Genomic DNA, 23208 nt, shown 5'->3' on the forward strand with positions numbered 1-23208 from the left:
AACAGTACGGAAAGCAATGCTATGTCAGTTAACTATAATAAAAATAAAGGAAACAGTAGTAGGCCGAGGCAGGAAAACTAGTTCCCGTCTATGAGGACACTGGCGCTCACCAGGCGGTTACTTTTCCTAAGCCAGTAGTTACGGGAATTAGTAAAACAGATCAGAATACTCAAACCGAACATGTGGATGAAGAGTCGGCAGCACCTAAGAACACAGTAGAAATATTAGATCACTCACAGTATTTAATAGATACCGTGTTAGAGACGCTTTCTCAGTGGGAAGAAAAAGAGAAGGCGCAGCAGTGTAACGGTAGGGAGGAGCTACAAAATACTGAATTGTCGGGTGAAGAAGCAGAAGAAATTCATGCTTATATTTACGATGAAGATGATGTGCTCTTATCTAAAGTGCCTGTGCAGGATGTTGATAATGTACTAATAGATTTAGGACAGGAGGTAAGTGAGAATGTAGAGGGTAGCCTGTTGGGGGTCGATGAACCCAGTAGTTGTGACCAGTTGTCACTTGTGAAGGAAACCGACGGTAATGGTGAAAGTGGTTTAGCTGTAACTAGTGTTATGCCCGGTCTGGAGGCGCAGAATCGCCCAGACTACAGTAATTTGGGTTATGTTCAGCAAACTAAATGTAATGAAGTCGTGCGGTGTTTCGATTTAAAATTAATAGACCGACTGGAAAAGGCAGCTGAAAATGTAATTCAGGAAACCCCTACACACTGTGACCTAAATGTAGTGAAGACAGATGTTGATCACTTTAGTTGGAGACAAATCCAAAAGGAACTATTAGATGAATTTGAGGAACCACCTGTACAACCTAGAATAAGCCACCCTATAATAATAGTGAATATGTTGGGTATCAATGTACGTTGTCTCTTAGACAGTGGAAGTGAGGTGAGTGCAATATCTCAGTCCTTCTTTGATGCATTACCTGGTAAAGACAAGCTTACAGTAATTGGTGCTACTGGCAAAGTGTCAAAAACGGTAAAGCAAGAAGCTTTGCTGCCCTTTAACATTAATGGTAATTTAATTGATCATCCATGTTTAATTGTAAATAATCTCAGTATTGAGGTTTTAATTGGCATAGATTTCTTGTCCAAATATCAGAGTGTTGTTGACTTTGAAAGAAGCCAGTTAAAAATGGTCTTGCCAATAACCGGAGTAATTATAGTACCTTTTAGTGATAAACATGTAGTAACTGATCAAGAAACTTGGGAGCTGCCTATACGAGTTCTGAAAATTAGGAGGTATTGGGACGAAGGTGTTAATCTTAGTAACAGTAAGCTGAACACAGAAGAAGAAGAAGAAGAAGCAATTATTTTAGACAAAATAAAAGCTACATTGCAGGAAATCTATAAGATTTCAGACAATCAAAAGGAAGAACTGAGACAGGTTCTAAAAAGGCATCATAAAGTATTTTCAGATCGACGTGGCGTGGTCAAAGGTTATGAATGAACGCTGTAGGGAGGAGGTTGTTCTGTAACCTCTACACAGTGTGGCAGCTGTGCAGTCCCAGCTGTGTGAGATCTTCTTTCCCATTTCAGATCTCACTCATTCTTCCTCTTTCCTGTCCTCAAAAATTTTGACCTCTTCTTTCATACATTAAATTTTCCGGTATGGTTATCAAGCCAGCATTAAGCCAATGAATGCTGTAGGGAGGAGGTTGTTCTGTAACCTCTACACAGTGTGGCAGCTGTGCAGTCCCAGCTGTGTGAGATCTTCTTTCCATTTCAGGTCTCACTCACTCTTCATCTTTCCTGTCCTCAAAAATTTCGACCTTTTCTTTCCAAATTCTAAAATTTTCCGTTATGACTATCAAGCCAGCATTAAGCTAATGAACGCTGTAGGGAGGAGGTTGTTCTGTAACCTCCACACAGTGTGGCAGCTGTGCAGTCCCAGCTGTGTGAGATCTTCTTTCCCTTTCAGGTCTCACTCATTCTTCATCTGTCCTATCCACAAAAATTTTGACCTCTTCTTTCCAGACATGAAAATTTTCGTCATGGCTATCAAGTCATGAGTTCTGGAACCATTCTATCCACCGATTAGTGAAACAAAATACCTAATGTGACAAACCTAATAGTGACAAACAATAGAGAAGTATGACGTAATTAAGATATAAAATGTATTTGAGTAACAAGTATGTATAGAACCCAGGTAATATAGTAACTACAAAGTGTTGTTTTATTGGAAATGGTCCACCAACAGTAATTTAAAAAGATATATGAATTCATGTACAAGCAGGATCTGAAGTGGTAGTGAAACCTAGTGTATGCATTAGAGCTAACTAAGAAATAGTAAAAGAGATTGCTTAGTGTTAGGAAAAATATGCAGATAAGTTGTAAGATTAAACTCACCTGGTGTAGCAAGGAAAGGCAGTGTAATAGAATTGAGCAGTGTGTGTGGTTGAGACGTGAAGGACACGTCCCTGAAGTATTTATAAGGTTGGAGCTGGCCATTATTTTAGTGTAGTGTGTGACAGGATACACCTACACGTATTGAGGTTATGAGTTGGAGGCGTGAATGCGACCATAGGTACCCTTATGTTAGATGAGACAGAGCAGCTCATGGGGTCCTATAGGTTTAAGGAATTTAGCATTACGCTCGTCCATAATTACTTGATGCACTTTAGTGGTAGGTCTGAGAGAGACTACCTGAGGTTTCAGCGTCCGATCGAGTGGAAATGGATTGCCACGTGAGCAAACTAATCAGTTGCAGTACACTATGAATATGAAATAAATGTGCTATCCTATGCTTTAAATATTAATAGAGTGAGTGTTAAATAAGTACATACACTAGCAAAATAAATAAATAACATACTGACAGACGTGAAACATTATTTTAGCTCAGCATAAATACACTTCAAAGTAAGTAAGTACCTAATTGCAGATGTGGAACTGACAACAGCGGAGGACCAATAAGTGGATTTAGTAGTCAACTAAACGTAGTGTGTTTTGAACACTCACAACTGTACTATTACCAAAAGTTACTCACATGTACAAAGAAGCTGAGAAAACAACCACTAATCATACTCATACTATCTCTAAGAATAAGGTAATCAAAAATGAGTCAGTTAAGTGCTTAAAATACAAATGTATCAGGAATGTACCGAGCATTGGTTCAGTGTTCCGGCCCAGAAATAATAAATTCAGATTAAATATGATTTATGATTGTATGCCTTAGGAGCATAAAATTTCTCTAATACATGACTAAAGGCGTTTTGAGCCATTTGTTTAACGATTTTATGACAGTTAAGTAACCGTGAGAGTAATACTGAAAAAGTTCTGTTAACTTTGTTCCAGCAAAATATTGAAGGATAAAATGTATATATCCCCATTTCATTGTGACCCACCCATAGATATTAAGTGAACAGAGTCTGAGGCACTCTTTTTGTTTGTTCTACAGGACAAACCAGATAATGGCAGCCTGGTAGCTGCGTGAAAGCGTGGAGTGACTTGGACACAACTCACAGTGACCCCTCCCCTTTCCCCCATGTAATTTAGAGAGAACGTGAAGGACGCACACCATAGCAACTTCCCCTCCTCTACCCTTGTGAATGGAAGTGTAGGACGCCAGCCAAAGCGGCTACAACCACGTGTGTAAAAATTATTTGTGAACTTTTCTTTCAGGTTTAGAAAAGATTGCTAAGAGATAATCATCTGTTTATGTATCATGTTATTTTCATTGAATTTGTGTATGTAAAAATGTATTTAATGTATTTAATGGATCTAAGATTTTCATAATTTTTCAATTTGTATGTGTTTGTTTGTCTAAGGCAATATGTATGCCAAAATATTTCATTGACTTTGCTTAAAATTTTGAGTAATGACATTGTTTAAAAGGCAGTGAACATGCCTACAATTTAAATAATTAATGTAGGTAATCAGTTTTCTTTAATGTTTCTACAGGTTTATATTTCAATTTTGATTTTTTTTATAGGGAGTTAAACTGTACTCTTGCTTCCCTTTTTGCAATTAAATTTTTTTTCATTCATTAACATTCATAAACAAAAAAAATTTAAGTAGAGGGTGATGTAGGGAAGCAGCCTACTCACGCTGTAGTAAATTCACATCAGTTTCCATTGTGTGCCAGCCAGTCTGCTGTAACTAGCTCTGACGTCATAAATGTTGCGCAATACCTTAAAAATCAAGCAAATGACCTAAAACTTTTCTAGCATATCAGGAATAATACTAAATTAATGTGTGTTATATATCAGTTCGATAACTTCAGCCATTTTCGAAATTTGGACGTTTTTCTAAAAAAATCATTGGCGCAACAGAAAAGAGCTAGAGACTTCAAAATTTATATTTAGATTCATCTTTCATAATGATTTAATAAAAACAGTACTTTGGATTTCACAAATTAAAATTTTAGTGGAAATTCATGATTTTCTGGTTTTCATCTCAAAACTGAAGGAAGCAAGATAGATTAAGTAGGCTAATAAATAAGGCTAGGATGTTTAGATTTAAATAGGTTGGAGGTCCGCTATGACTATGAAGCTGTGAAAAGTTTCTTTTGAATACCTATAAAATTATAGCGATAGCGGATCTCAAAAGGGCCAGTTCAGAGCTCATCTACTGCGTGCAGTGTAATTTAATTAATTCTCTCGCCCAAAATATTTAACTTAGCTACGTCAAAATTTTATTATCAATACTTACCTGCGTGCTGAATGCACGTTTAATTGAAGAGCTTCATCGGCCATCAGCAAAACAAGCTATAAATTATTATGTATCTTGAAGTGGTGCGTTACTAGCCCAGCGGCTAGTCGAGAGAGCCGATTTGATCAGGCGTTCCCTTAGCCGTCCGCACCGCGGCTTTATATATAAGAACGCTGCGCGAGGAAGAAAGGGCCCAGTTCTCTCCAGACGCTGAATGACAAGCCATCTGTGTCGGGAGTCGCGTCGCATCGGTATCACTGCTACAAACAGCCTCGAGTGCCGTATTAAGTTACTAGAGGTACGCGGAACCATGAAATCATTTCAAGTGAAGTGTTAATTCTGGGATGATTTTCATTAACTAGCTTGAGTTTGCGTATTGTATTTTCACGTGCCGTCGCGAGACAGACATTCTACCAAATATTTAGCGTGGCGTTTGATGAAATATTTTCATCAAATTATGGCGAGCATTCTTTTTAACATTTAATTCGGACATTTATAGTTGCATCAGCGCATTAGACTCTGAACTGCTCTGTTAGTTAGGTTGTAGGGATACTTGTGTTTTTTATCAGTGAATTTCAGAATATACTCAACTAGTTTGGAAAACCGTTTTTGATTAGAAATCCCGGACAATCTCCTAATTCCTCAGAGCTATAAGCTGCAGCTACAATGGTATTCTCAGATGAAGTGGGCACTAGGATCTCTAATTAATGGCTCCACGTTTTGTTAAATCACTTTCTGGGTGCTAAAAAGTAAATAGAGAGCCAGTGTTGAGAACGGCGAAAGACAGCATTAACAACATTCTAAAAGCCAGAAACTGATTCAACATGCAAGCATTTATACAGCAATTTATTTTTACAAACTACTGGCCGCCCCACATATGGTGCTTCGGCCGGGAAATGTTACAACATTCAAACAAGGATACAATAGTAAATGTTCCAACAAATTAACCGCCGCCCCACAATATGAGCATGATCCAGGCTGCGGAAATGTGATTTCTCCGCAGTGTTAAAGGGCGCACCAGAGAAGATCGCCTGAGAAATGAAGACATTAGGAATATGTTGTTGATTCAATGTACAATAAATAGAAATAGATGGTGGAGACATGTAGATAGAATACCTGAAAATACAGTGACAAAACAAATTCTTTACTACGTACGTAGAGGGACGAGACAGAGGGGAAGCGCACTGCTGGACTTTGTTGACCGGAACAGGTGTATCAACTATTCCACGAAGGGAGAAGAAGAATCTTATTTCATAAGAGCCTTAGAATGACCATAAAATTTCTAGAAGGCACTGTCTTAAGATTCTTATATTAAACTCCAGTCTGCCGAATTGTGAATCCCCTACCGACCTGCATCGAGTCCTTGCTAGGGTTTAAATGAAGTGCAATGGATGCCCTGTCATTTAGCATGTCACATCATTATAAATTCGCATACTTGTTTAAATGTGGGCTAATATTCATAAAATAATCATGCAAACCAGATTGAAATTAGTAACGAGTTACCAGGTAATACACAGTTGCAGATAATAGCTGTCATCGTCAGACGTTTGCTATCTACTTTAACTGTATGGCATTTGCATTAGCGACCAACTGAGTGATGTCATTCTGGAGCTCTCAGGACACACAGTTATTTGTAATTACACATACCCAGACATACAATACAGTCACTTCAAGTTCATCTACCATACAGCGTCGGAGCAAATACTTGGCCGTCGGTCACTTGCACAATGCAAACTAATGTAACCTTGTAAGAGTTACCGGCAGAGAGCAATGGCAAAAATGCGTCCCACGGTTAAACACAATAGTGTCATGCTATGTTTGCAAAGTTAGCTGTACTTCCACAACATCAAGTGTACTGAAGAACGAAGCAGACGTTTGCAATTTTTATACACGATGAATAAACCCATCAATAGTGGCCAGAAACCTCGTCAAATTCGTTACCATCGTGCAGGGTGAATTCGTAGACTCCAGTATCATAGAAACTGCGATACAAACCTTAGGGTGCACTCTGAGCGGCAAACAGTATGATTTCAAGATCGAAGAAAGCTACCGTTAACAGAGCAACATCTGCATAGGTACATGTTGAGTTTCTGGAACTTGTGTAACAAGCAGCCCACTTGGTGGAAAGGAACTCCTCCGCAACTGTTGCACAAATTGCTTCAGACTTCCTAGTGCTTCAGGCACCCATGCTGCCCCTCCCTCCCCCCCACCCGTCCGAGATCACATCACTACGAAAGTATTCTCGGAAGCCGTTAGCTGCCTTAAATTGGCTCTCACTAAAGTCCGTTGCAGACTGAAATTTATGTCGTTATGTTATTGACAATAACTGCAAGGATCAACTTTTTCAGATAAATGCCGTTTCCGAGTGAGAGAGAGGTTCTGCACAGAAGGAACAGTTAGGAACGCGGAATGAAGTACTGTGCTACAAAACATACCTGGCTGTGATAACCACGGCTGACGTGGATTTTATCTCTGCGCAGGTATCGAAATCAATGCAACAGCTTTTACGCAGTACTCGAGTGTGTGGAACGTGTCACAAAACGAGAACAAATACATATTTACAAAAATCGGAGCAACGTTAATCTCCCTTCCACAGATGCTATGTGGAATTGTCCTCTTGAATGTGGCACAAGTCAAAAATCTAAAACGTGTATTCATCTCAGAGGTAATACCAAACCTATCAGAAACTCTTCAATGTGCTTAGACTGAGATAAATATAATTATTAAGCTGTTGGAGTCACCCATCGTGAGACAGAAAGCGGAATACAAAACTTATTTACATCTATCAAATTACCGCTCTGAAGATATACAAAAGTCACACTTTACACAACACTTCCATTGTGTGTTATTATTAATAATGTGTGCATCGTTTGGCTCTACAAAGAAATTCATCAGGAGAGTAGAAGAAGTCGGTCGCCAGTACATCCTTTAGGCTCCTACTAAACAGAATATCGGAAGCTAAACTTTCTAATACGCCTGCGCAGCTTGTAACGTGCGCGTGGGGCACACGATACTCATTCAAGCCTGTACTATGGTAAGTGAGTGGGGTTCACCTTACGAGGGAGGATTTTCGTATAGATAGTGACCGCGTGTACCTGAATGGTGGCAAATCAGACTTACACCCACTCTGTACTAACAATGATCCGTCAAGCAAGTTCAAAATGCAATTACACGTCAGGACGGACAAAAAGCAACACAGAAGATGCTACCAATTTGTTAATAATACGGTCGCCAGCCTAATTAGGCATTAACTGAGTTTCTTCCCTGTACAAGTTGATGTATATTCATGCAAAACAACACGTAGTAACACTGCATAATATAGTAGAATTTTAGAACCAGAAAATCTATTGAACTGATATTTTCACGTTCTGTACTGATATGAAAAAACCATAAATACATAAAACTACACTATAATGTATACTACAAAACTTCGTACTGTCTATTGATCTGATTAAAATCGGGCATAGGTTACCCTAGAAATAGGACTTTCGAGTCACACATACAATGTCAATTTTGATAAAGATAAAAAACTGATAAATTTTGGCTTTTATATTGACTTTAACTTTTGCTGGTCAAATCGATTTAGAACACTTCAGAATTCAAATGAATAAAGAGGGGGGGGGGGGGGGGAGACCCTGAAACTGTTATGATCACTGTATGTAAAAAAACTGGATTACTGAAATCATTATGCGCTCAAGATTTCCAATATATGAGTTACTACTCTTTTTATCTTATTTCCTACTCATTTAAATACCATTATATCTGTCTCGAAATAATTAAACTTCGTTACTAAATCAATATCAAAGTTATCTTCCAACTTTGTCAGACCTTCGTTATTCATTTACTGGTTCATTAACAAAACAGTTCTTTAAACACCATTCTAACATAGCTAGGTCTGCAGGTAATTATTATTAACACAAACTTTAATTTTTCATCTCGGGACACTCGGATTGCACAACATTTGGAAAGGACCCTGTCTAGGTTAGTTGTGAGGATAATTAAATGATAGGAAAGTTCTGGTAAAATTTAAGTTGTTATTGAACAGTATGGAACAAAAGTAACACTGGTCCATACGAATACAGTACTAAAAGTTTCAACCTGTGTGTATCGATGCGGCGGTTGGCAGGCGGCGAGATGGCGAGGCACAGAGCACACATACAACCACAGCTATGGCTCTTGACGTACCGGCACTTTATTTCTTCATAGCGTCGCAATACTTTTCCGTTTAGTGCCTATGTAATTTTGCCATGCTGTATGGGCGTTGGAACGGCATACCCGAGGCTCAATGAAACTACGTCTTCCAGGAGAGCCTCCTCGATCCAGAACGTGTTGCTCAGACCAATGCCCAATTCCGACTACTACTGCTGAGCCCGTTATGCCGTGCAGCGCCCGTGCGCATTTTCCCGCGTTCGCCTGCCATCCACCTTTTACCGCTCCCTTACAGACAGGGTATTCACCAGAGGTTTTGCATTCTACATATTCTAACACATTGCCTACGTATCGACCAGACGCACAGTTACAATTTTAAACATGTTACAACAGTTTCAACATTTGTTACCTTTCAATTCTATTACAATATTGCTTGACATTTGACATAAATATTAATTTTCACATTGAAATTTGCTTACAGTTTTCTTAACATAACGGCATGAAACAAAAAAGAGATGAAAGCAGAACATCAATTACTCAAGTTTATCGAAAAATCAGAGGAAAAAAAATTTTATTTATATGTACAATAGTACAACGTCGTTGTTGTTACAAGCTCACAGGTCTGTGCTGATGGCTGCTATGCTGCAGACCACAGATCGATTCCTGGTCTTTTTAAATTTTCTGTGGCTGCTGGAAAGTTGATGGAAATGTATTTTCCAGAATATTTGGCACACTTATGGACCAAATCAGTTGCTTTTAAATCTGTATGTAGACAATTATTGTTTCTAGTAGTGATTCCATGAACTGAGCTGTTCGTTTGAAAAAGCTTTACTCTTTACAACGAATTCGTTAATGAACAAATGTAGTGAAAAACTGTAGTTAGTATTACCTATTCCTTGAATAAGCATCTGCTGGACATTCTTGAGTTCACACCACAAATTATTTGAGCTACACGAATCTTAGCTCTTAAAACCTTATCTTGATTTTATAAATCACGGGCAGGCCGTTGTGACCGTGTGGTTCTAGGCACTTCAGTCCGGAACCGCGCTGCTGTTAGGGTCACAGGTTCGAATCCTGCCTCGGGCATGGATGTGTGTGATGTCCTTAGGTGATTTAGGTTTAAGTAGTTCTAAGACTAGGGGAGTGATGACCTCAGATGTTAAGTCCCATAGTGCTTAGAGCCATTTGAACCATAAATCACCCAAAAAAATTATTCCGGCTGATGTTTCCGAATGAAAGTGTGACAAGTATGCAATATTTTTTATCATAAATGCCTGTCAACCATTGCTAACAAAAATTTGTTTAGGTGCTTCAGCAGTTCTGTGGTATACTCCTGCCAACTGGGATTATTATCAAGTCGTGATCCCAGTAATTTAAAACCGTCAAACTTTTCTGTCTGCATGTCGACATAGTTTAGACATAGAGTGGTGAGAAATATTTTACAATTTCTAAACTGCATACAGTGTGGTTCTCCACAGTTTGGTGACAAAGAATTGCCGAAGAACCATTTATTAATGTCAATGAAAAATTCATCAACCGCACTTCTCAACTCATACTTGATAAGACTGTTATGGTTGTGTTATTGGCAATCAACAGAAATTTGTTATCTGGAAATTTTACTGGCGGTGGTGATCAATATAGATAAGAAAAAGCATTTACCATGAAATAGAAAATTGCGGGGCACCACAATTAATTTGTTCTCAGTTGAGTGAAGACATATAGGTTACTGTTCTGCAAAAAGAAAACTGCAGCAATATTTATGTGTCTGAAGCGTGTGTACTGTTGCGGTCACTTATCGTGTAAGACGGTAAAGAAGTATGCGTTCTACATCATCATAGAATTAGTTACTTGTGTCAGGTAGATATTTTTCAATGTAGATATAAATAAGCAGCGGCGAGACGTCTACACAAGATAAGCGTAGGTCTATGTCATCGATATATCTGTTTTGAACACATCTTCGAAAAGGCTTTGTACAATAGAGTTCTGGCCTATTTCTCGGAGCGCACATTATTAACAGACTCTGAGTTCACCGTTATAAATACCGCCTAAGCTGACCAGACAGTTCTTTCCTGTTTGTTCGAAATAATGGAATGTGTAGGTTTAAAGCTCGGAGCTGGCTTTGTTCTTATCTAAGCAGTAGAAAGTATAATAATCCACTACGAACAGGAAAAGAACTAGCACATGGACGGGGCACGGTAATGGGCAGTGTTCCACAGTGCTTGCTGTTAGGGCCACTTCCCAATTTTTGCTGTACATTAATATCTTGCTTCCAGTTGTACAGGAAAAACCAGAAAGTCACTTACAAGTTACTTATAAGTGGTCTCAACAATTACAGTTACAGCGGAACACAGTAGTATAATAAATATTACTGCAAGTAATGAGCTTTAAATCCATCTCCTACAAATGCAGCAGTACAACTAAGTGAGCGTCACCCTGCGAAATTACCGTCTACTACATATCTTCCTCATTGTCACGTTTTCTACTACGTACTGTTATTGGTTTGGTACCTACGAATGTATGTTGTAGCATAACTACAGCTAACGATGCTTTCCAGTGCGTCTTCACCTACTTTTCATATTCACCGTTTCCTGAAGATAGTTGCAGATACACTATGCTATCAAAAGTATCCGGACACCCCCAAAAGCATGTTTCTCATGTTAGCTGCATTGTGCTGCCAACTACTCCCAGGTACTTCATATCAGCGATCTCAGTAGACATTAGACATCGCGAGAGAGCAGAATGAGGCGCTCCGCGGAACTCACGGACTTCGAACGTGGTCAGGTGATTCGGTGTCACTTGCGTCATACATCTGCACGCCAGATTTCCACACTCCTAAACATCCCTAGGTCTACTGTTTCCGATGTGCTAGCGAAGTGGAAGCGCGTAGGGACACGCACAGCATAAAAGCGTATAGGCCGACCTCCTCTGTTGACTATCAGATACCGCCGACAGTTCAAGAGGGTCGTAGTGTGTAATAGGCAGACATCTGTCCAGACCATCACACAGGAATTCCATATTGCATCAGGATCCACTGCATATACTATGACAGTTAGGCGAGAAGTGAGAAAACTTGGATTTCATGGTCGAGCGGCTGCTCATAAACCACACATCACGGAGGTAAATGCCAAAAGACGCCTCGCTTGGTGTAAGGAGTGTAAACATTGGACGACTGAACAGTGGGAAAACGTTGTGTGGCGTGACGAATCGCAGAACACAATGTTACGATCAGATGGCACGGTGTGGGTATGGCTAATTCACACTGAACGTCATCTGCCAGCGTGTATAGTGCCAACAGTAAAATTCGGAGGCTGTGGTGTAATGGTGTGGTCGAGGGGGGGGGGGGGGGGGGGTGGCTTGCACCCCTTCTTGTTTTCCATGCCACTGTCACAGCACAGGCCTACACTGATGCTTTAAGAACCCTCTTGCTTCCCACTGTTGAAGAGCAATTCGGGGATGGCGACTGCATCTTTCAACACGATCGAGCACCTCTTCATAACGCACGGCCTGTGGCGAAGTGATTACACGACAGTAACACCCCTGTAATGGACTGACCTCCACAGAGTCCTGACCTGAATCCTATAGAACACCTTTGAGATGTTTTCGAACGCCGACTTCGTGCTAGGCCTCACCAACAGACATCGATACCGCTCCTCAGTGAAGCACTCCGAACAGAATGGGCTGCCATTCCCCAAGAGACCTTCCAGCACCTGATTGAACGTATGCCTGCGAAAGTGGAAGCTGTCATCAAGGCTAAGAGTGGGCCAACACCATATTGAATTCCAGCATTACCGATGGATCGCGCCACGAACTTGTAAGTTATTCTCAGTCAGGTGTCCGGATACTATTGTTGATCGCATAGTGTAGCAATCGAAACTATACTACTGCCCATTAAAATTGCTACACCAAGAAGAAATGCAGATGATAAACGGGTATTCATTGGACAAATATATTATACTAGAACTGACATGTGATTACCTTTTCACGCAATTTGGGTGCATAGATCCTGAGAAATCAGCATCCAGAACAACCACCTCTAGCCGTAATAACGGCCTTGATACGCCTATGTATTGAGTCAAACAGAGCTTGGATGGCGTGTACAGCTACAGCTGCCCATGCAGCTTCAACACGATACCACAGTTCATCAAGAGTAGTGACTGGCGTATTGTGAGGAGCCAGTTGCTCGGCCGCCATTGACCAGACGTTTTCAATTGGTGAGAAATCTGGAGAATGTGCTGGCCAGGGCAGCAGTCGAACATTTTCTGTATCCAGAAAGGCCCGTCCAGGACCTGCAACATACGGTCATGGATTATCCTGATGAAATGTACGGTTTTGCAGGGATCGAATGAAGGATAGAGTCACGGGTCGTAACACATCTCAAATGTAACGTCCAGTGTTCAAAGTGCCGTCAATGCGAACAAGAGGTGACCGAGGCACCCCATAGAATCAGGCCGGGTGATACGCCAGTATGGCGATGTGTGTTCACCGCGATGTCGCCAAACACGCATGCGACCATCATGATGCTGTAAACAGGACCTGAAGTGATGAAGCGTCAAGGGTAACCGCAGTCATGGTGTCCGAGCTGATAGTCCATGCTGCTGCAAACGTCGTCGAACTGTTCGTGCACATGGTTGTTGTCTTGAAAACGTCCCCATCTGTTGACTCAGGGATCGAGACGTGGCTGCACGATCCGTTACAGCCATGCGGATAAGATGCCTGTCATCTCGACTGCTAGTGCTACGAGGACGTTGGGATCCAGCACGGCGTACTGTATTACCCTCCTGAACCCACCGATTCCATATTCTGCTAACAGTCATTATATCTCGACCAACGCGAACAGCAATGTCGCGATACGATAAACCACAATTACGATAGGCTACAATCCGACCTTTATTAAAGTCGGAAACGTGATGGTACGCATTTCTCCTCCTTACACGAGGCATCACATCAGCGTTTCACCAGGCAACGCCAGTCAACTGGTGTTTGTGTATGAGAAATCGGTTGGAAACTTTCCTCATGTCAGCACGTTGTAGGTGTCACCACCGGCGCCAACCTCGTGTGAATGCTCTGAAAAGGTAATCATTAGCATATCACAGCATCTTCTTCCTGTGTGTTAAATTTAGCGTCTGTAGCACGTCATCTTCGTGGTGTAGCGATTTTAATGAGCAGTAGTGTAATTATATTAAGCCCTAGCCTGAAAAAACACAAGTCTGTACATTCCGTTCGGGCAAGAGAGGCACAAAGACAGAACTTAATGTAACATGGAATGGATATCGCCTCTCATCGTGGGCTCAGGCGTTTTTTGAATAAATCTTTATCGCATATTGGTCTATAAACAACACTATTCGAGTACTGAAATGAAAGTGTGAGTGTGGAACTAAATAGTAAGAGAGCTGACAAACAGCAGATGGGAGAGGACAGACCACAGTTCTTTGAATGTTTGCTTTTATTGAGTATGTGGCCCTGGTATGGCGAATCTCTGCTCATGCAAAACTGGTAGTTGTAGTCCTGAACGGGACGGGACGCCTCACTGCAGTATGTTTTTGCATTTCCCCAGTAGATCAGATGTGTCAGCTTATGGGCAAAGCTCACCAGACGTTGGTAGAAGAACGGTTGCCAAAGGTTGAAGAACCAGAAGTCACATTTGTTAAAAGTAAAACCGAGAAAGGCTATTTTACAATCAGACAAAGCAACCCCATTACCACCAACTGAACGCCGAGTGTCGGAACTCGTCTTCAGTAGGCCCGTTGGGCAACCTGAAAGAAGAACTTCTGGTTGTTTCTATCTAACTCCCCCGTAGACTTGGAAAGCCCTCAATTATCTGAATACAGTCGTTTCCCGGTGTAAAGATTTGAAGATACGCGTCTACGTTAGTAGTGATGAACTCTGTGAGTGTGGTGAGATTCAAGATGTAAAGATAAGACTACAGAATGATATACTTCCTCTGTACTTTCTTTCTGCTTTTTCCGATTTTTTTCGTGATGCATTGAAAGGTTTGTTTTACGATGAGTGCTGTAAATTTATTTCTTTGTACTGCTGCGTTTCTGTTTACGTCATGCAGTGGTCATGAAGGTAACTGCTATTCATTTGTTTTGAGGCTGTATGTCTTGTGTTTATTAACATGTTCTTTACATTATTGTTCCATTAAAAGAATAATATAATGTTGTAATTTTGTATAAAATTATAGCTCGATATAATCAGAATCATTGAATGTGTTCTGTGAAGCGAGATGTATGAGCAGTATAGAGCCATGTCGACAGACCGACAGAAAAAAACACCAACAAAGAGTCTGGAGGTAGACGAACAGTGAGTGGAGGTGATTGTCACGGTGCGTGAGTGCTATAGTCTGTACTGTCCGTGGCCGATGTAAGATAACTTTTTGCACGGTGATAAAAGTTGAAAGTGAAGAAGAATTAAGTGATCTGCTGAACGGAATGAACAGTCTAATTAGTACACAGTATGGTTTGAGAGTAAATCGGAGAAAAACGAAGGTAATGAGAAGTAGTAGAAATGAGGACAGCGAGAAACTTAACATCAGGATTGATGGTCACGAAGTCAGTGAAGTTAAGGAATTCTGCTACCTAGGCAGTAAAATAACCAATGACGGACGGAGCAAGGAGGACATCAAAAACAGACTCGCTATGGCAAAAAAGGCATCTCCGGCCAAGAGAAGTCTACTAATATCAAATACCGGCCTCAATTTGAGGAAGAAATTTCTGAGGATGTACGTCTGGAGAACAGCATTGTATGGTAGTGAAACATGGACTGTGGGAAAACCGGAACAGAAGAGAATCGAAGCATTTGAGGTGTAGTGCTATAGACGAATGTTGAACATTAGGTGGACTGATAAGGCAAGGAATGAGGAGGTTCTACGCAGAATCGGAGAGGAAAGGAATATGTGGAAAACACTGATAAGGAGAAGGGACAGGATGATAGGACATCTGCTAAGACATGAGGGAATGTCTTCCATGGTACTAGAGGGAGCTGTAGAGGGCAAAAACTGTAGAGGAAGACAGAGATTGTAATATGTCAAGCAAATAATTGAGGACGTAGGTTGCAAGTGCTACTTTGAGATGAAGAGGTTAGCACAGGAAAGGAATTCGTGGCGGGCCGCATGAAACCAGTCAGTAGACTGTTGACAAAGAAAAAAAAAAAAAAAAAGACACTCCCCCTACCCCAAAAGGAACTCCTTGAAAAACAGCCAGAAAAAAAAGAAAGAAAAAAGTTGTGTGATTTTGGTGTGTACCGCGGACTATAACTGAATTACGTGTCGCGTTGTTTATTAGTCTGAACTGCTATTTGGTACATTACAATCAAAAAACTGTGATTTGCACACCTCTCAGCTACGTGATCGTAAAATCACAGACTGTGTAATGCATACCGCGACTGCGAAACTAAACATAAACATGGGAACGCATTTCCCTGTCATGAAGGCCGGCCGAGGTGGCCGAGCGGTACTAGGCGCTACAGTCTGGAACCGCGCGACTGTTACGGTCGCAGGTTTGAATCTTGCCTCGGGCATGGATGTGTGTGATGTCCTAGGTTTAAGGAGTTCTAAGTTCTAGGGGACTGATGACCTCAGAAGTTATGTCCCATAGTGCTCAGAGCCATTTGAACCATGAACTGATACCGATAACTTCAACCTTGAATGTAGGGTGTGGTGATCGCCGCGAATTTGATGTGACTACGGTGACTTATGCACGGTGTGGATTGTCGGATGTACACAGTGGAATGTTAATTCAAGTTGCAAGTAATGTAATATACTCCCTTAATGAGGCCGGTTGAACTGTGAAATGTGCCTAGCCGCGATCGAACGGGAAACCGTAAATGTTAAACTGTCATAAGTGACGGCTAAAAAACATCATGACATCGGGGTACATCACGCGTTAAATTGAAGAGGCGTGTCTTACTTTCGTCGGTGCGTGTAGATGCGCTAATTACGATGATTCCACAAATATCGCGCGTTCCTGCAACATTCCTAACGGGCGGCTACATTCAAGAGGATCAGCAAGACGCTGATAATTACTAGATTACACACTCAAGGATTAAGCGCCAACAACGCGGACGTCGACGACTCGCCGGCAGGATCACCTAAGTGAAGATCGATTTTATACCTGAGAAGTTCAACCATTGCGAACTACTACTGGAAAGAACTTTATACTCAATTTATTAACTGCCGTAAAAAGCCTTTCGAATAATTGAAAATTCCACTTAACTTTGAACACCACTTTTTTAGTTACTCTCAGAAACAAACATTCAATTCGTTTTTCTTCAGTAATCAGTTGCTTTTACGCATGTCATTTCTTTGCAAGCACAGTTTTCTTATCTTCCGACACAATCCTCATCTTTGCAAATAACTGCTGTTATAATCTGTAAGACAAAAATTATTCAGTTTTTGTTTGTCATTCGCGTCTTAAATGGTTATACATATTTGTGTTGTTTTTGTTGGTGTTATTTTTGTTATTTGGATTTTTTTCTTCTTCTTAACCCGATTCTCGCTGCATTATTGCGTGCTAAGTTTTAGTTCACTGTTAGTCACTATATTAGTGGACAGTGGCTCACCGCGACATTGCCGGTGTGTTTAGTGAATAAATATGTTACGTGAACACTTCTGATTTTGTTAGATGTGATACAGTTTTTGAAAATTATTGATGGTCGTTAGTGTAATGGTCAGCTAAATTTCGGGAAAAGTTGAGTATTCCTGGTTTCAGTTGTCTTAAAAATTCAGTACGAGAGAAAATAGAGACCGATCAAGGTTTCGTCAGTCTTAGTAGTTGAACACAGTTGGTTCTAGTGCAACCAGTATTCGAAGAGGTACTGTTTCGGATAATGTTGCTAAACTTTTTGACACTTTGTCTTCAAAATGATCCACTCCTGTTTGCTAATGTGCAAAAAGTTGGAGCAACTGTGCGCCTCAGACGACCTTACAGGAAATAATGAGGCTATTCAGGCTGCTATTTTCTGAAATAATTTTGGAATTTGCATACCACCAACCGTGGTGGACATCTTTCCATTACCACTTGACAAGTTATAGTACTATTTAAGATGTTTCTAATATGCTGATTCGGTTATGTTAACTAAGTTCGTTTTAATACTGTAAAATTCAATTTTACGTAATTATTTTGTAGTTCCTATTCTTTGACACCTTGGACAAAAACGAATAAATAAGTAAATAAATCATTATTATCTTTTCCAGAATTACTTTGAATTTCTTTTCTATTTTTATTGTTCTCTCTTGATTTATTCCAGTGCATCCGTTAGATTAGATTTCATGACACTGTCTATTTGATACACATGTACAGTTGAATAAAAATTAAATAAATGTAAATATAAATACTACTACGTACTTCTGCCTGAGGGACCGAGCCAGACAAATTATATTGTACTGTGACAGGGTGAATTATTTTCATACCTGACTTTGTAGCTTAACGAACAGCTGCTAGCTTGCGAGAATGGGAGGTGAGGGAGACTTTTGTTGAACCCTCACATCGGATTAATGACCATTGGTGTGGCACTGCGGTCAACCTAAGTGTAGCCTTTAGGCGATTTTCCACTACGATTACACCTGGAACGAAGTTTACATGATTCGTAGATAGATGGTATATATAACTTCCTTGCCACAGGTAAAGTGACAGCACTCTAATAATCACTGAAAGTAGTTTTGAGCAGTTGCAAGTACATTTACACTTAAATTCTGGGGCTCATCAATATCTGCACTTTAAGCTGCCTTTTCCGACCTACCCACTAATTTTAAATCGAAGCACTTCATGACTACTTCCACTTCTGTTTGCTGCACATCAGCCAAACTGTCCTCTAACTCTGAGGAAATGCGTCCCTGCGGAACATTGCTACTGATAATAATGTCGTCATCTTCTACAATTTGTAGCAAGTTAATACAGCTACTAGGCACATTCACTTAATTTCTATTGCTACCTCCTTCACTCATCGACTCCTCCTCTCTAAAATTTTGCAAAACTGTTTCTAACTCTGCTGCCTCAACTTTAGCTTTTGATTGCCACCATTATTGAAGATGCAAGCTTTTACATCTTAGTCCGCATCATCTACAGTGTGTTCTCAAAAATGGTTCAAATGGCTCTGAGCACTATGGGACTCAACTGCTGAGGTCATTAGTCCCCTAGAACTTAGAACTAGTTAAACCTAACTAACCTAAGGACATCACAAACATCCATGCCCGAGGCAGGATTCGAACCTGCGACCGTAGCGGTCTTGCGGTTCCAGACTGCAGTGCCTTTAACCGCACGGCCACTTCGGCCGGCCAGTGTGTTCTCGACCCATTTATCCAGTGTATCGAAAATACCGTCCACTCTGTTATGAGAGTGGTTTAACACGTCACTGGTACTTTCTGCTCCTATTTCATTATCCCTGTGTTCTGTTTGTGTATGTTGGCTGACACTTGTTTGTGTTTTTGTAACTGGTTGTGTTACTGTTACCGCCCGTTTAGCTCCAGTTTCTTCATAGACAGGTTTAGTTTCCCACACACGGACTGTTGTGTTCATTTGCTACAGCATTGTATAAGAGGTGCATTCAAGTTCTAAGGCCTCCGATTTTTTTTTTCTCCGGACTGGAAAGAGATAGAAACATGCGCATTGTTTCAAAATGAGGCTGCGCTCATTGTCAATACGTCCCAGAGATGGCAGCACCATACAGCAAATGGAATTTTACCGCCAGCGGCGAGAATGAGAACTGTTTTAAGTACTTAAAATGGCGACGTTTTCCTTACTTGAACAGCGTGCAATCATTCGTTTTCTGAATTTGTGTGGTGTGAAACCAATTGAAATTCATCGATAGTTGAAGGAGACATGTGGTGATGGAGTTATGGATGTGTCGAAAGTGCGTTCGTCATTTAATGAAGGCAGAACATCGTGTGACAACAAACCGAAACAACCTCGGGCTCGCACAAGCCGGTCTGATGACATGATCGAGAAAGTGGAGAGAATTGTTTTCGGGGATCGCCGAATGACTGTTGAACAGATCGCCTCCAGAGTTGGCATTTCTGTGGGTTCTGTGCACACAATCCTGCATGACGACCTGAAAATGCGAAAAGTGTCATCCAGGTGGGTGCCACGAATGCTGACGGACGACCACATGGCTGCCCGTGTGGCATGTTGCCAAGCAATGTTGACGCGCAACGACAGCATGAATGGGACTTCCTTTTCGTCGGTTGTGACAATGGATGAGACGTGGATGCCATTTTTCAATCCAGAAACAAAGCGCCAGTCAGCTCAATGGAAGCACACAGATTCACTGCCACCAAAAAAATTTTGGGTAACCGCCAGTGCTGAAAAAATGAAGGTGTCCATGTTCTGGGACAGCGAGGGCGTAATCCTTACCCATTGCGTTCCAAAGGGCACTACGGTAACAGGTGCATCCTACGAAAATGTTTTGAAGAACAAATTCCTTCCTGCACTGCAACAAAAACGTCCAGGAAGGGCTGCACGTGTGCTGTTTCACCAAGGCAACACACCCGCACATCGAGCTAACGTTACGCAACAGTTTCTTCGCAATGACAACTTTGAAGTGATTCCTCATGCTCCCTACTCACCTGACCTGGCTCCTAGTGACTTTTGACTTTTTCCAACAATGAAAGACACTCACCACATTCACCAGCCGTGCTGCTATTGCCTCAGCGATTTTCCAGTGGTCAAAACAGACTCCTAAAGAAGCCTTCGCCGCTGCCATGGAATCATGGCGCCAGCGCTGTGAAAAATGTGTACGTCTGCAGGGCGATTACGTCGAGAAGTAACGCCAGTTTCATCGATTCCGGGCGAGTAGTTAATTAGAAAAAAAATCGGAGGCCTTAGAACTTGAATGCACCTCGTACTGCAACATTTTGTCCTTCTTCTGGTCTCAATGGCACTAAGTTTACATTTCTGCTTTCGTCATAATAATTCTTATGAAAGCGTAATGACTGTCTACCCCTTCTTCCTATTCCACGGCGTTGATGTTGATAATTTGCACTTGTATTCCTAACTTCCATAGTTCTAATATTCACGTTTCCATTGCCCTGATTTCTGTTTTGTACGTGATTGTTATATGACCTGTTATTATGCTGCATCTGCTCCTCCGCAGCAGCTGTTCTTTCAATTCTCTCTACATATTCTAAGTTCTAGGGGACTGATGACCTCAGATGTTAAGTCCCGTAGTGCTCAGAGCCATTTTTTTCTTCTAGATATTCAATGAATTTATCTACATTATCTCTAGGGGCGGAAATGATTCTTTTGTGCCAGTACCAAGGCAGCTTACCTTCTAAAGCCAGAATAACCATATCCGGTATCATCTTTTCTGTCAAGTGTGACAGTCGTGAAACCCACTTCGTAGAGAAATCTTTTACTGATTCACGTCCTGGGGAAAACTTTTCACCACTCCAAAATTCTCTTAATACATCGTTTTGTTTGTTGTATGACCAGTATTTGTTAAGAAATGCAGATTTAAATTCAGACAAAGTTCTACATTTTGCCATTACATCAGCTGACCATCGCAAAGCATCTCCTGACAAATGACTTCTTATAAAGGATATTTTCTCCCTTTCTGACCAGGCATTAGGCAAAACATCTTCAAAATCATTCCAAAATTCAAGAGGGTGAATCCGTTTATCTGGATCAAAACGTAGGAAATGTCGACGCCCGATAAAAGCGGCGTCAACTGAAGCCACATGCTGTACAGTAGTACTATTAGAACTAACAGACGTTACTCTACTTTCTAGGTTAGCAATGTTAGTATTCAGTTCTTCTACTTTTAACTCAACTGCCCCTACCCCGTCAGAATATGTTTTGTCCACCCCTTCACAAAATTCCTTACAGGCTTCTTTTACTTCCTCAGTATTTTTCTGACATTAGATTAGCTTCCATTCAGAAAACTGTTGCACTCAGCGACTGTTATATTGGCGTGTAAATTATAGATTGCACCGATCAGTCGTCCTTTTTTTAAATTTTATTGTGCTGCTTTAGATTTCGGCTAGAAGCTAGCCATTCTCAATGCACTATTATTTTCACTCAATGCATGTAATTCGTTGTTGGTCGGGCTTCATCCACAGTTCATTGAATACTACTCATTCAGTGAACTGTGGATGAAGTCCGACCAACATGGAATAACATGCATTGGGCGAAAATAATAGTGCATTGAGAATGGCTAGCTTCTAGCCGAAATCTAGATCTGCACAATAAAATTTAAAAAGGACAACTGATCGCTGCAATCTATAATTTACTTTTCTGGCAGTTATCTACCTTAATCTGTACCTCATTCATTCTGTTAGAGTAAAGTTTGGATTCGATGCTTATTCTTTCTGACAACCTTCCTTCCAAAAGTTCATCTGCATCTTGGAAATCTTTGCGAACCTTCTCAATTTCGCATTTAAAAGTACTATGCATTTTACTTAACTGTTACCATACTTTTACTTGAATGTCATGATGGATAGCATCCTTCTTATAATTTAAACAGTACATTTTTGATTTCATTTCATCTTTTAATTCTTTATTGCTAGCGTCAGTCTTATTTCCCAGTTTTTTGTTACTGTCCCTCAGTTCTTTATTACTATCCTTCAACTCTTTATTACTATCCCTCATTTCTTTATGATGCGATTCATTTTTATCAAAGAATAACTTCTTCCAATTTGGAGCCTCTACTTTGCCACTTGCCATTTCCACTGAATTCATAGGAGTTTCTCGCATTTCCTGACCTGGTGGAATTTGAGACATATTGAGCTCAGTTTCATTGTCTAAAAAAGTTATTAATCCTATCTGCTCCTTTTTTACTTCTGTCTCAATAATTTCTTCATCAGAGACTGCTTCTAACCTATCAGTTTCATTGAAATTCAAATGAGTTTTTACATGTGACACATCACCCTCCGATTTTATATTTATTCGCTCAATGGAACCATCCTCATTAAATTCAGTTTCTGATTCTGAGGCTTCATGGTCAGAGACAGGTTCCCCCTTAATATTCACATAAGTATCCATTTTAGTAACCTGTTAGAAGTAATTAACAAATACTTAAAATACTCTTGACTTAATGATTTGACCTCTACGTATGTTGCCGGCGCGGTGTACCAGCAACCGTGATACGACGCGTCGGGACGTAATGCAGGCAGCAGCAGCAGCTATAGTGGTGAAGATTCCTTCACGATCCAAGCTACTGTGATTGACAGTCATTGCTTATTCACCACACTCGGGAGTAAATTATAGCATTCTTCCCGCACTGGTTTCTGCCTGTGTCACTTCAGTATCCTGTTAGTGCCTACCGAGTTCGCTGTTTTCTACCAATCACTTTCACTGTTCAGTCACATTGATTTGCTTTGCGTTTCCCGACCGATAAGCACCATATGTGGAGCGGCGGGTTGAAATAATTTTGTTTTGTATTGGTTTTTATAAACTGTATACGCC

The sequence above is a fragment of the Schistocerca americana genome, chromosome 1 (genome assembly GCF_021461395.2).
Source record: "Schistocerca americana isolate TAMUIC-IGC-003095 chromosome 1, iqSchAmer2.1, whole genome shotgun sequence".
Taxonomy (NCBI): Eukaryota; Metazoa; Arthropoda; class Insecta; order Orthoptera; family Acrididae; genus Schistocerca; species Schistocerca americana.